Source organism: Callorhinchus milii, unplaced genomic scaffold, assembly GCF_018977255.1.
Source record: "Callorhinchus milii isolate IMCB2004 unplaced genomic scaffold, IMCB_Cmil_1.0 Scaffold1, whole genome shotgun sequence".
In the NCBI taxonomy this organism is placed as follows: Eukaryota; Metazoa; Chordata; class Chondrichthyes; order Chimaeriformes; family Callorhinchidae; genus Callorhinchus; species Callorhinchus milii.
In genome coordinates, this window is record NW_024704742.1 from 26,597,638 (window position 1) to 26,612,911 (window position 15,274).

Sequence of the window (15,274 nt, forward strand, 5' to 3'; positions counted from 1 at the left end):
GTTAGCAATTCATTAAAACTGACAGAACAAAGTGATATAGCTTGAAGGGGGAAAATACTTAGAACCTAGAAATGTACGACAGTGGGAAGTCATTCAGCCCATTATTTCCCATCGGTGTTTGCTCCTCCAAGAAGCCATCTATCCTAATCCCAATTCCTCGCTCTTTGCCCATAAACTCCTAGTACTCTTTCTCTGCATATGCTTGTGAAGCACATACAAGTTTACATTTTCACATCTTGCCATCTCTCCTGAAATACTAATTTATATTGTACCGTATTCTAACAGCTTCATAGCTCTTACCACTCTTATCACTCTCTGGGTACATTCGCTCTGCTCAATTGGTGTTTCTATATAAATCCAAGTTGTTGTTGTTCTTTTTATAATTGGAAAAGTAAGGCCTTGCAAGACCTCAATTAACACTTCATTCAACCACCTGATCAGCCCTGACCTCCAGAATATCCACTTAACAACAATTTACACTTACATCACACCTTTCAGGTTGGGAGAGAGTCTCAACATGCTTTACAAAGGATGAGCGGAACCCCAGCTGGGAAGGAGATGGGGGTGGGGCAGAAAGAGAGGAAAGAAGTAGGTGCCAAAAGCACAGTCAAAGACATACAGTCTAAGTACCACTTTAGTCTGAATCTCTCTCTCTTTCTGTCAACTTTACTTTTAAACTTAAATGTTAAGCAGCCTTTCTGAGTTCCAACTCTCAGTGGACCGAACTCTCACCACTCTTTGGTAAACCCACACTGCTGGCGCGCACTGTGTTGAGAGTAAAAAAAAAACAACTGGTTATGATAATGACACACCGGGGCAATCGTTGGCTGAAAATACTCAACAATCATCACCATATGAGTGTACATGTATATTAAACAACTAGCTACAGGTTCCTCTTTATAGAGAGACAAACATAATAAAATACAACGGAGAGGAAAAGTGGAATTGAATAACAATTCTCACACACTGGGGCATTATCAGGAATTCATTTACATTAAGATTAGGTGTGACAAATGTCAAGCAAAAATATAATAATAATTCTTGCTTTTGGTATAAAGACTTAGTACACCATTGAGACAAAACACTATGAAATAGTATGTCCTACTTGAAGGGCGTTGTATAAATGCAAGTTATCTCAAAGTATTTCACAGAATTTACTGTAAATTATGGTGACTGAAAATACTGTAAAGTGGTGTCACTATATGTATTTTGTGGGAAAATACGACAGCCAATTTGTACACAAACTGTGATTGACCAATTTTATCTGGGGGATAAGGCAAGGATTATTATTGTTGGCCAGCACACCAGGAGAAACTCCCTTCCCTTTTCGAATAGTGCCATGGGATTTTTAACATCCACCTGAACAGACAAATGGGACCTTGGTTTAATGTCTTACCTGAAGGACGATACCTCCAACAATGGCGAGCTTCCCCGACACAGTTTTGGGAGTGTCAGTCAAGACTGAGAGTTCAAAATCCCGATGTGAGGCTCGAGCCCACAACCTTCTGATACAGAGAGGACCAATCGAACCAGGCCAACACCCATCCATGAGTTGGTACATTATTTATGAAAATTTATTAATAGTATTTTAAAGATGTACATTAAACTATTAGCCCTGATTTCTCTTAATTTGTTGTCATCAACAAACTTGCCTTTTTGAGTGTAAATGTGCCAACACCTACAAAAAAGTGAAAGTCTTTGCCTGATTTGATCTTCGATACTCATCGAAGAAATAAAAAACTTGGCATTTACCCTGCAAACTGTGCAGACACTGGAATGCCGACTGTCAGCATAAATATCCATATATTAACACACAATTATGTATTAGTCACTGCAATGGTTAGATTTGCTCTAGACAATGCCAGCAGTAGTGTTGCACAGGAAAGCTTACAAATGCATTTGCTAGCATAGTCATTCAAAGTCCCATGATAAAATACGTACCAGTCATCCTCTACCACACGATAACAATTCACTGTCAGCAAATAAAAAACAAGCAGTACCAACTCTGGCACAAAAATAGATCTAATGCAGCACACAATGCAATAGTGATTGCAGAACAGGCTTTTTTTTTACTTTGCAACTTTGGGGAATCTCAATTATCCATTAACAAATTTTAAAATTGAACATCAACTAGAAGTCACAAATCCAGTTTGTAAATCCCGCAACATCTACCTCCCCCTCACCCACTCCTGTGGGTGTATGACCTATAGGTTTCTTAAAGTTATACCTTTAACTGAATCCAGTAAAATGATACATCATGGATACAAATCAATTATTGGTGGATAACAGAAGCAAATTTAGCAGGTAGGGAACATTTTTGCTAGCTTGGTAGTGGATTGCTTATAATATTCCAAAGGGTCACAATACACATCAAGAGGTAGACACATTGCAACAATTCCCCAAATAAAATTGGTCATTTACTCCAAAGCTGTTTTTGAGACATTGTTGTACGCAAATTGACTGTCATGTTCATCCACAAAATACATAGTCACAGCATTTTACAGTATATTTAGCAAAGTGCTTAGAGATGTCTCAAAGATGTGATAAGGTGCTATATCAATTGCAATTATTAAAATAATTATAATAAATGATTTGGACAATTTGTCTCATCATACTTTGTGAAATTCTACAGTAGATTCAAAAGAGAGTAGGGAACGTTTTGGACGTTTAGCTAATGAAGAGAAGAAATCGAAAACCCAACATTACTTTGTATAAATCCCCCAGAATTACACAGTTATTTTAGATGATGTGCTTATATATGTGTCCACTCCCGACTGACACTTGCACACTGTGCCCAGAATTACACGGGTGGATAATTAGGATGAATGTCATTAGGAAGCAGCAGTACATCAAAGAGTTAATTAACAAACCACAGAGAGGATTCAAAGCTAATAATTACTGTGAAACAGGCATTGATTGTCCCACATGGGCAAGTAGGATATGTGACCAGCAGCCACCTTCTGCAGTTAACAATTCATCCATTGTCGCTTGCTTTTTGGTACCGAAGTAATATTCTGCTCACTACCCAAAAGACAAACAATATAGTTTTACCTGAAGCAATTGTTGGCTACAGCAGACATGAACTTTACGATCTTTCCAAGCCAACACAACTGGGGCAGGGTGGGTGGGTGGGGAGGGAAGGTAAGGTCTAGTTCTATGGGTGCTACAATTTCTCCACTTATCTCCCTCCACCCACCCAACTTCAGTAAACTGGCATCCACACATGCTCACTTTTCAGGGGCTATGAGAAGCACAACAGAGGAGAGTGACAAGGATGACTGCCATTGTTAGAGCAATGAGCTTCAAGCAAAGTTTGGATAAGCTAGAGCTCTTCAATCTTCAGAGAAGATGTCTCAAAGAGGACCTTATAGGAGTGTGTAACATTTTGATTGAAAAAGTAAACCCAAAACATTAGTTTAGGACAGTGGAACCAGAGGACATTTGCTTAGGTTTGCAAAGAGTAATTTCATGACAAACACCAGGAAGTCTTTCTTTACCCAGACATTAATTAATGACTTGAACAGGTTGATAGGAAGGGTGGTTGAGATGAGGATGCTGGGTTCCATTTAAAAAGCAGCTTGATGCTGTGATGGGATTGTGGTCAGGTAGGAATTCTGGAAGGATGAGATTGAATGAGCTGAAGGGTCTTTTCTCATCTAAAACAATCTTGAGGTGATTTACAGCACACCAAATGCTTCCCTGGGTCAGATCAGCTAACTGAGCACAGAACAAAGATTTGTACAGTTTAGTATTTTTGAATGTAGGCAGCAACTTTACATTTGAAATTCTCATTTGCTAACAGTATGTAAAGCTGCACCATAATATTTTCCTTATCCCCTTTTCCCTCCAAAGTCACTCGTAAATTTCAGGCCTTTGAGGTGCTCTGTTCCCTTCCACAGCACTTTAGACAATTACTTTACTTGGCCAGGCTTTCAGAAGCAGTGTATGCAGCACGTTGTTAAACTCACAATTAAAATTCAAATGAAACTTTGCTAAGTACAGGAAGCCTGTTTAAGCTCTACTGCATCTCTTTTAGCTACACTCAGACCCACACTTTCGCCCACAAAATATAGTCAATTCACTTTAAAGTATATTCTCTGAAGCGCTTTGAGACATCTTGAAGACGTTATAAGGTGTTGAATCAAATGCAGGGATTATTATTATTATACTCAACTAACAAATATTAATGGTGCAGAATACTATTGAAGCAAAATATTACACTCTCAATAGAAGTCAGTGCATTAAAGCAAATGTCAAGTGGAAACAATACATTCTCGGCACTATAAAAATAGACAACCTACAACTTTATTTCGTGCTCTGCCCCATTGCATTTGATCACATAGGAATCGTGAAACACATTTCCCAATACAGTAGTGGATGGGATAAAATAATGCATAAAGAAGCAACTTACACACCATGGTTTGAGGTAAATGCAATACTTTTACAGTTATTGACAATGTTTAGTTTTGTCATACTCTGTATCCATACAGAAGACCTGTACATTACCAGTGCACCCCACACCAATAGCAACAGCCTAAAATATCACCAGCCAAGAAATGATTATCATGCAAAATCAGAGGTCAATGGTCCGCTGAATGCAACATGCCTGCTGCAAGTCTGACAAAGCACAAGACTAGCTCAAATGTCTGGGGAACTATTATCATACACTGCTTATTCCTCAACAGATTATTGCAGAGGCAATGTGATCATGAATTTCTGATTTGCAAACCAAAGATTCCAGATTGCAAATAAATGTTGGACTTTGCATATTTAACACATTTGCAATCCATTATCATATTGCTGAGCAATTTTGAAACCCAAAGGAATCTTCTCTCTTTAAAGAACGATTCAACCTGAAACAAATGGGCCAAATAGCCTCCTGTGGTGTCGCACATTTCTAGGTTTCGAATGGGTTCCTGTCTCACTGGATTCTCATCTCCCTGGAACAATGTGTTTAAAATTACAAAACCTTCATGTTAAAAACAGTCTCCTCGGAAGCAAGTTCTGAAATAATCCCAGCAGATTCCCAGTGCAGCAATGCGCAACAGTGTCATTATAACTAATTAAAACATTACAACTATCACAATAAATTGCTCACAGTGAAATGGCAAAGTTCCTTTAAAAGACTGCATTTTTGTTCAGCATATTCGTCAAAGTGATAATTTTTTCCCCAATATGTTCTAAATCTAAGTCATTTTATACATACCGATATGGACAGCCTCTTCAGCATCACCTTCTGCATGAATTGCATATTCTGCCAATATTGGCTGCCGTGTTTGCCCACAGAACACAGGCACTACACTTTACAGTATATCCTGTGAATCGCTTTTGGCTGTCCTCCTGCTGCAAATGGTGCCGTACCAAATATAAAATGTAACGTAATGTTGGGCAGGGACTTTGCAACATGAGGAAAATGAGAGAAAATGTTGTGATCTTTACCAAATCAGCTGAATCTTAAGCAAGAAAATAAATCACAATATTTGCATTAAAACCTTTATTTTAAGAAAAAGTCAATTCAATTTATATGGAAACTATGCCCGCGGGAGTGCAAGTCTGGGGAGTGCCAACCCAATTTCCACTTGGCATAAGACCACATTACCAAAAGCACGTACAATACTTAACATAACACGAGATAAGTCATCCATCCCATTTCTTCCACAAACCATATATTGGCGGTGTTGTGGACATTATCTGACTGACCCACTCAATCTCCTCAGTCAATCACTCGAGCTCTAAGACAATTAAATTTACTCCCCAGCATCCAAGAACAATTGAACAAAAATTCTTAATATCAATGCTATTGATATAAAACTAATCTGTTGCAAAGCAGCAATTTCAGAAAAACTATAGAAGATGTGAAGGAAATGAGTGAAGAAATAAATACTGTAGTAAAACCACTTACATTTGATATGGCACCATTTCATGTTGGAAGTATATCTCAAAGCGCTTGTTTTACTGGATTTACTGTAAATGTAAAGACTTTTTTTAATTAGTTGCAAGGGCTGCAAGACATTTGGGCACAAAATACAGAAATAACTTTGGTGCAAAAAGGAATATTATTCTCTGAGGCTGTGGTGAAAACAAATTTATTTCATTCCATATCTACTGGTACTATCATCGAGTTTCCTCTAAAACCCATTGATGCTATAATAATAATCTTTGCATTTGATAGAACGCCTTATCACGTCTTTGAAACATCTCAAAGCGCTTCAGAGAATATACTGTAAAGTGAATTTTCTATATTTTGTGGGAGAAATGTGGCAGCCAATTGCACACAGCAACGTCTCACAAACAGTTGTTGATTGAGTGACCAAATTTTTATTATTTATTTTGAAGGGATTATTACCCCCGGAAAGTGATCCGCCATTCAACTAACAACCAGGTTCCTACTTACTGCTTGGTAAACAGAGGTGTGTGGAGTAAGGAAACTTGCCCAGCATTCCGCCTGCCAGGAATCGAACCCTGGTCCTCTCGTTTGCAAAGCAAGTGCTCTAACCACTACACTACTGGATTATTATTGTTATTAATATTATAATCTTTATGAAGCTTTGTCTCACTGTTCATTTAGATCTCTGTTAAAAAGCACTGCCGATTGGCGTGATAGGGAACGGTAAAGTTGGCAGGAAGAGAGAATTTGCCGATACTTTAGCAAATCAGAAATGAACGAGGATCCATTGAAAAGAAAGCACGGCCTCAAATTAGGGCAAGTGGGCTTCTTTGTGCTGAAAATGAATGATAATGATCTTCGGGTAATCACATTTACATATTTATGTTAATTCAACCTTAAATGGATTGATAGCCCTCTGCGCAACACCGAATTATCAGTTAGCTTCATTGAAAAAATAAAACTCAAGTTTTGACAGAAGCCTGTAAAAGCAAGGCCTACAATATATAAATTGTCAATTGTCTATACTGAATAAGTAATGAATCTCTGGTGGTATTGCAGTTTTGAAACAGGTAAAAGAAAAAGAAAAATAATGTCTTGGATTCCAGTTGGTGGCATAGTTTAGCAGATACACATTGAATCCACAACAGTAATCCAACATAACTGGGCAGTTATTTATTAAAAAACAAAAATACCAAAATTGAAATAAAAATTTTTCAATTGTATTTAGTTTTTTGGTGTTGTTGTAATGCACGCACAAAGAGCTATTTGTCTGCCTGGCTCAGTTGGTAGCACTCTCGCCTCTGAATCAGAATGCTGTAGGTTCAAGACACACATCGAGACTTTGAACTTGTATCATCTCAGCTATATATTGGACAAGGGCTGCACTGTTAAGAGGTGGTGTCCTTTGGATGAGATATTAAAACTGAAATCCTGTCTTCCTGTTCAGCATTATTTCAAAAGAGAAAGCAGTTTCTCCCAGAGTCTTGGCCAACAATCCTCCACATAAAATTGGTCGTTCACGTCATGCATGTTTATTGGACACTTATATGCGCAAGTTGTCTGCCGTGTGCGCCTAAAAAAACACAGTCACTGCACTTTATACGATATTCTGTGAAACACTTAAAAGATGTCCTTCCTATATGAAAGGCACCACTATATTTTGCTGGATGACAGTGAGTGTAATACATGTTGATACAATGGTTGACAACCTAGAATCTGAAAAAGGTTAAGTTCCCTCCAACTTCTCCCCCACCCCACCCAATCTCAGCTGCTGCATCTTTCTACAACTCTAGAGTCACAACAATGCCTGAAAATATTTTTCTAAGCTCTTAGAAAAGCTTCAACAATGCAGGTGGTCTATTAAATTCCAGGATTATTCCTAGCAGCCTGCTGACACTTTCTGTCTGGACTCGCGCATAAATAGGCACGTGGGTGAATTCTCAGGGAATATTTGACACTCCAGCTGCATGGAGAGGAGAATATTTTAGGGTGGAGGTAAAAATTGCGCTGTGTGCAACTGGCTGCTGCATTTTGCCCATAAAATACACATTCAGTTCACTGTTCAGTGCAGTCTGTGAAACGCTTTGAGACGTCTCAACGATGTGATGAGGGGCTATGTCAAACGCAAGGATTATTATTTAAAATAATCACAGCTCTAGTATTTGGTAGTCAGGCTTTGACACCTCTGCTATGTGTAAATAATTTCTCACTTCTTTCCACAGGGGTTTTGGATTGCATGTTCTCAATTATCAAGCTCTCTTTCTTTTCCGCCTCTTCATTTTGCTAAAATTCACCCTGTATCCAGTGACAGTTTGAAGAAAACTCTGCCAAATGGGAATTTGAATGCAATTAATACAAGACAGCCCCAAACGGCAGATTCCACCCAGTCCTCACATACCCTCAAGCTTGTGTCAGTCAGATTACTGCAAAGAATGACATGAAAGTGGGAAAGATTTCATGGTTGTTTACTGGATAAGTCAGGACTTTTCACCCTAAACAAGAGATGCAAGGTTATATGCGCTCCGTAAATAAATAATCTCCTAAAACGCACAATTTAGTTTTTGAAATATGTGTCTTAAGTGCAAGCATGCAGTGATATTTCATCTTTTTTAAAAAAAAATCATATGAACACTGACCACACTGTAAGAATAATAATCTGGTGGACACTAAGCCTGAACCTCTGATTGAAGATATCAAAATGGAAATATATGGGCTAAATATATTGGAGGATATAGCAGCTATATGCCAATTACTGACAATATGTTAAAGAGTCCTCATGATGCTACACAAGAACTGTAATCCTCTCCATTTCAACTTGAGTTTGAGGAGGGTTTTAAGACACACAGCATTTTGGTTTTTCAAATATTTTCTACAGACTTGTTCTTGCATTATGCAGAATCTAAAGCTGGAACATCAAACCTGATATCAAACCAAATCAGAAACTTATTGAATGGATGGATTTATCACCACCAAATTCCTGTTGAGATAAAACTGTTTTATCAACCAGATCATCCAGTGATCTAAAGTGACCTTTCAGCTTTGTGCTTTCTGCATCAGTTGTGTAGTGTCTAATACAGTTTACAATGTTTGCCAGAATATATATATTGAGCTCTGGATCAACAGAAAGAGTGACTAACGGAAATGGGGATGAAAGCTTAATGATGTCTAAGAGGTTTTGGCTGAATAATGGAAATACTGGTAGTAAATAAAACAAGGTGTCCGAAGATCCTTCCCAAAGTTCAACCAGAACAGGCCACTATTTTCTGTAAGACAACAACAACTTGCATTTATATAATTGCACTTCACGTGGGTAGTGTCTCGGAGCACTTAAAAAGAGTCAAGCTGAATAAAATGTCAGCCTGGCTTGCCTCTGAGTCAGAAAATTATGAATTCAAGCACCACGTTGAGACTGAGTTCACAGTCCAGGCTGAAACTCAAATAATAAATGATAATAATCCTTGCATTTGATATAGCGCCTTATCACGTTTTCTATACTGTAAATATACTGTAAAGTGAATTGAGCAATGGATTATCAGTCATATTGTCTATTGAATAAGATGTTAAAAAAAAGAGACCCGGTCTGCTTGTTCAGGTAGAAGTCAAAGATCACATAGCACAATTCAAAAAGAGAAGGGAGTTTCTTCCCAGTATCCTGGTCATCAGTCCCCCAGATAAAATAGGTCATTCACATTAGGGCTATTTGCCATTCCCTGTAATAATAGTTTGCAAAGCTTTTGACAAAGTTTTACATAAAATACAGTTAATACTACTAAAAGTCACAAAAGTCCTGGGAAATGTGAAATTCACAATACAGAATGGCTTCTCTAGCCCATAATATCCTTCAAAGTATCCTTCATACATAGATATTCAGATTGGTTGCAAATAGGCTATTAAAAAATCTAATTGAACTTGAAACTGCTAAACCTAGGCATTGGAGTCTCAGATATTCATGTGAGATATAAATAATGCTTACAAGTACAAAAAAGAAATGTTGATGTATTTAGCAACCGAAGATGGATTTGGTGTGTGAACAGAAAAACTGAAATCACTGCGAAACTAAAGGATCACAACCAAAAGAAGAGATAGACAAACTGTCTCGAGAAGTCATCAACATGCCTAATGCATGACACCAGGATTCAATTGGAGGGTAAAAAGACACGTGATTGGGATCTCTAACACACCTCCATGATTGACAATTTGAAAGGATGAAAGCAGAAAAATTAAAAGCAATCCCTTCAAACTCAATTCAAAATCTGATTCAATCCTATTATGGTCCTTTTCGTTTTGGTAAGTGCTATTGATTTCAATAGAAATTTGTTACTTTATACCCAGAAGCAGAAAACCTTAAAAGTTCTTTGAGCCTTGGCCATTTTTGATTTGCTCAATAGCTTCACTCAATTTAACAGATCCTGAAAGATTGCTAATTAAAACTGTACCACCAAAGAGATTTTTCAGGTTTAAGAGAAGAGTGCTGTGCTCTTCATTGCTGGGGTTTTCATTCATATATATGCAGCTCAGATATCCAATCGATTAGGAATGTGATTACCTCACAGACTTTTGTTCCAAATTCAGATTCACATTCAATCTGGACAGTCACTGAACCACCTCACCAGGAAATCTTCCAGCAGGAAAAGCATGATCAGTTATAGAAAACTGCACCAGGACAATTTCTTCTGTGATCCACAAAAATGATCAGTTGGTCCAACCACATGCTAATTTTGAGCTGATACTAGAAATGACAAGGAAATGATTATTTGCTACCTGGTAATGACAAGTCGGTCATGACATCTGATTCAGACAATGCCACAAAACACAAGGTTGGTGGGGGGGGGGGTTGGGGCGGGGGGAAGGGTATGCAACCAGTTTGCAGCAATCATCTGGATCCTGAGAAACTTTATTATGAAATGATTCAGATGCATCAGATTTTAATATAGTGTGGGTTGAATTAAGGGATGAATGAATTTCGAAACAATTACATTAAATGCACTTGCTGCCAATACTGCATTAAGTGCAAGTACAAATAAAAAGCTATTAAAACAGGCATTTGGTTTCAGCTGCTGATTATTTCCCACTCCAGGCTATTGTACTGGATACGCTGACAGGTTAAGTCATTCCACAACTGACTGATTCTTATGGCTCCCAATGTTACACTTTTTATTCAACAAATTTCAATTACAAACAGAATAAAAACTGAGCTGCTTGCACGATGTTTAACATAAAATAGCCATTTCTCACAATGTGATAAACAGGTATAAAATGTACAACCATATTCAAGCTCAGTGATCAATGTACAGGATAGTTCCAATCTGTACAGCTGCTAAGTCAATGCAATATGCTATATTTCAAGGAATGAGACCTACACTAATGTCACTGGTGTTTTCAAGGGAGAGTGAGCTTGAGCAGTGAACTGGTTATGTGTTTGACTGAAGTTCTTTTCTTAAAAAATGACCTAGGGCCAGTGTCTGATTCCTTTCACTGCTATATGGTCAAGACCTTTACTCAGGGGCATAGATTTCTTTGGGGTTTTTTTAAATATAAAAGGTGAGGTTGCTGGAGCTTTTAAGGTTATGCAAGTCTTTAACTCAATCAATAAACAAAAAGGTCACATCTGTATTTGTCACAGGAGCATAAATGAAAGTACCAGATTCAACCTAGTCGTTGAGAGGGTATAGAGAATGTGAGCGCAAGAGCAATCTACCACTACTGACCCTTTCATTGTCACAGGGCTGACTGCAGGATAAGATAACATTTTCAAGAATGACATGAACCTGATAGTTTGGGTTTGCAATGCTATCTTCCACTTCACCAATCCTTCACCATGGTGTGCCATTCACCAGGTTAAAAGTATAAATCAACACCACTAAGCAAGGAATAAAGTACATCATTATAAAGTAGTTAAAATTAAAAAAGTGTATGGATGTGAGATTTGCGTTTTCATCATTCATTCAATTGTTATATTATGTATTTCTCACTCAGCTCGTCCAAGCCAAAGCCCTAAAGGGTATTAACCTTGGGAGCGCCTTGGGATGTCCTCCTGGCGTGAAAGGCGCTCAATAAATGGAATCTTGTTGTTGTTGTTGTAACCTGGCTCAGTTGGTAGCACAGAAAGTTGTGGATTCAAGCCCTTCATCTGGAATTTGAAGTCACAGTCTTGGCTGAAACTCCAGTGAGGTGCTGGGGGAATGCTGCATTGTTAGAGGTGTCAGCCTTCAGATGAGACACTAAACTGAGGTCCCGTTCAGGTGACGCCTACAGACCATAAGATCGTAGGAATCTGTGACAATGACTTTAGTTTTACAAGGGTCTCGAAACACTGCCATCCACTGAACCTTATCAAAATAAAGGCACATTGGAGGTTATTAGAGACACTGATAAAATACTCTGTTTTAGCATTAAACTTCCATCATTGAATCAGTATTGCATATGCAGTCAAACTGCATCATAACCATAATACGCAGAAAGCAATTGCTGATGTGCAATATTGGATGCATTGCCCAAAATTCAATCACTCTGTTATTCCCAATGCTTCATACAATCTGCAAAAGGCAGAACTGGTCTCACCATTACATTTCCCTCAGCCCACTCACAATGCCCATAAAAAAAATGTTGCATTATTAACTTTATTAAACACAAAGCAGCTGGAATCCAGCAGCTCGTTTCTGTAGGAAATAATCCCATTTATTTTCTAGAAGTTCAATGGATTTAGGAAAATGAAATCTAAATTAATATGATTCACCAGGCATTTAGTTTACAGTAAATAGCAATGCTACTCCAGCACTGTTTCAACTATTGTTATGCACCGACCTTGTTTTTCTGATGGGTTTCGTATTTATGAGAACAGGCACTGACCTGCTACTTGGGAGTTTCACAAGAGGAATGATAGTGGGTGGGAATAAAAAGGTAGGAAATTCATCCCAAAGGCCACTTGTGTAATTCCCGATGGCTGGTAAATTATTATTATTAAATTATTTATGACTGAAGACAACAACAAGATTACATTTGTTATGTATGTTACGTTATGGGGGAATAACATAAAGACAGTAGGCCTTTCACGTCGGGAGGACGTCCCAAGACACTGGACAGAGTACAGCATTTCAGACTTGAGCTGGGTTCGGGGGGGGGGGGGGGGGAGGGGAAGGGGGGTGGCCGATGGCATGGTCAAAGCAGAGGATCTTGAGGCGGGACTTGAAGGAGGCTAAGGAGTGGGGGAGGCGGAGTGACTGGGGGATGGAATTCCAGAGGTTGGGGGCAGAGTGGTTGAAGGCTCTCCCACCAATGGTGAGGTGGGTGGGCCAGGGGACATGGAGCAGGTGGAAGCCGGTTGAGCGGAGGGAACGGGCGGGTTGGGAGGGGATTAGGAGGTCGCAGAGGTAGGGTGGGGCGAGGCCATGGAGGGCTTTGTATGTGAGGACCAGGATCTTGAACTGGATCCTTTGAAGGATAGGGAGCTAATGGAGTCAGGCAAGAATGGGGGAGATGGGGTCACGGAGTTTGGTGCAGGAGAGGCCACGGGCTGCAGAGTTAGTTCTGGATTATCTGCAGCCTGTGGAGGGAGGAGTTGGGAAGGCCGACAAGCAGGGCGTTTGCATAGTCGAGCCTGGAGGTGATGAAGGCATGAACAAGAGTTTCAGCGGCCTGAGGGGTGAGGTAGTGGCGAAGTCGGGCGATGTTATGGAGGTGAGGGGAAGCAGAGCGGGTCATGGCTTGGATGTGGGGGAGAAAAGACAGTTGAGGGTCGAACAAGACACCTAGGTTCCTGACTGGCTTGGTGAGTTGTAGTGAGCAACCATGGAGGTTGATGCTGCCAGAGCCTGAGGTGCAGAGGCGTTGGCGCGAACCAATCTGGAGGGCCTCAGTCTTGTTCACATTCAACTGTAGGAAATTTGTCCTCATCCAGGACTTGGTGTCCGACAGACAGTCTGTCAGGACAGCAGTGGTCCTGGAATTGAGGGTGGAGGCAGAAAGATAGAGTTGGGTGTCATCCACATACATGTCTGCGGATGATGTCACCAAGGGGGAGGATGTAGATATTAAAGAGGAGAGGGTCAAGGACAGAGCCCTGAGGGACGCCAGACGTGACAGTGTGGGGGCTGGAGGAGAAACCGTTAGCGGCAACAAAGTGGAGATGGTGAGAGAGAGAAGAATTGAACCAGGCAAGGGCAGATCCAAGAAGATTGAGTAAAGCGGAGCGGCGGTGTATGAGGATGGAGTGGTCGACAGTGTCGAAGGCAGCAGAGAGGTCGAGGAAGACAAGGAGGCCGAGGCAGCCCCTGATCACAGATGTTTAGGATGTCACTAGTCACTTCGACCAAGGCTGTTTCCGTGCTGTGGACAGCGCGGAAGCTGGATTGGAGGGTTTCAAAGAGGGAATGGCGAGAGAGAAAGGAGCGGAGCTGGGACGCGATGACTCGTTCCAGGACCTTGAAGAGGAATGGGAGGTCAGAGATGGGGCGGTAGCTGAAGAGGAGGGATGGATTCAGGGAAGGTTTTTTCAGGATGGGGGTGATGACAGCTGTTTTTAGGGGGGTGGGAACTGAACCGGTGGACAGGGAGAGGTCGATGACATTGGACAGGAGGGGGGCCAGAAGGTGGAGCTGGGAGACAAGGAGAGAGGTGGGGATGGGATCAAGGGAGCAGGTGATGGGTTTGAGTTTGCGGACAGTCGTGGTGAGGGAGGAGGGAGAGATAGGGTCGAAGGAGTATAGGGGGGATGGGTGGAGGGTGGGTCCTGAGGGAGAGGTGATGTAGGGATGGCTGTGGACGGGGCTGAGGTGGCTGAACGTGTCCCCTCGATTTTAGATTTGAGGAAGTCCAGCATCTCCTCGCAGTTGGAGTTTTAGGAGAGGATGGGCGAGGTATGGGAAGGTGGATGGAGGAGATGGTTAGTGGTGGAAAAGAAGCCAGGCGTTGTCCTTTGCCTCCAAGATAACCTTGGAGTAGAAGGAGGATTTGGCAGAGGTAACAGCGCAGCGGTAAGGTCTTGGTGTGGTGAAGCCAAATCTGCCGAAGGACCGTTAGTTTGGATTTGGTCCAGGCGCGTTCGGCAGCTCGCACTTGTGCCTTGAAGGAACGGAGATGGCTGATGTACCAGGGGGATTTATGACTGAAGACTTTCCTCTTCGACTGTACTTTTACCTCCTCCCTCTCCCCGGCTCAGCATCAGGCTCCGCCACTACTAAGCGAAGACGCTGCCTCTCGTGATATATAAATGCACTATATAAATGCAAGTTGTTGTTGGTTCATGAAAGAAAGAGTAGGAACAAATTATTGGGTCATTACATCTCTGTGGAATAAGCAAACACATGGCATGGGGAGAGAAGAGAAAAGGGAAATGAACAGATCTTAAGATATGAGATGAGAAACAACAGGCAGAGAGAGAATTAGTCT

At 40.6% G+C, this 15,274-nt stretch overlaps 1 protein-coding gene across 2 annotated transcripts in view; it reads right to left on the minus strand.

The window, feature by feature from the left end:
* Positions 1–15,274, minus strand: part of LOC103181323 (serine/threonine-protein phosphatase 2A 55 kDa regulatory subunit B gamma isoform) — a 193,569-nt gene that overhangs the window by 104,388 nt on the left and 73,907 nt on the right. The window lies entirely within an intron of this gene.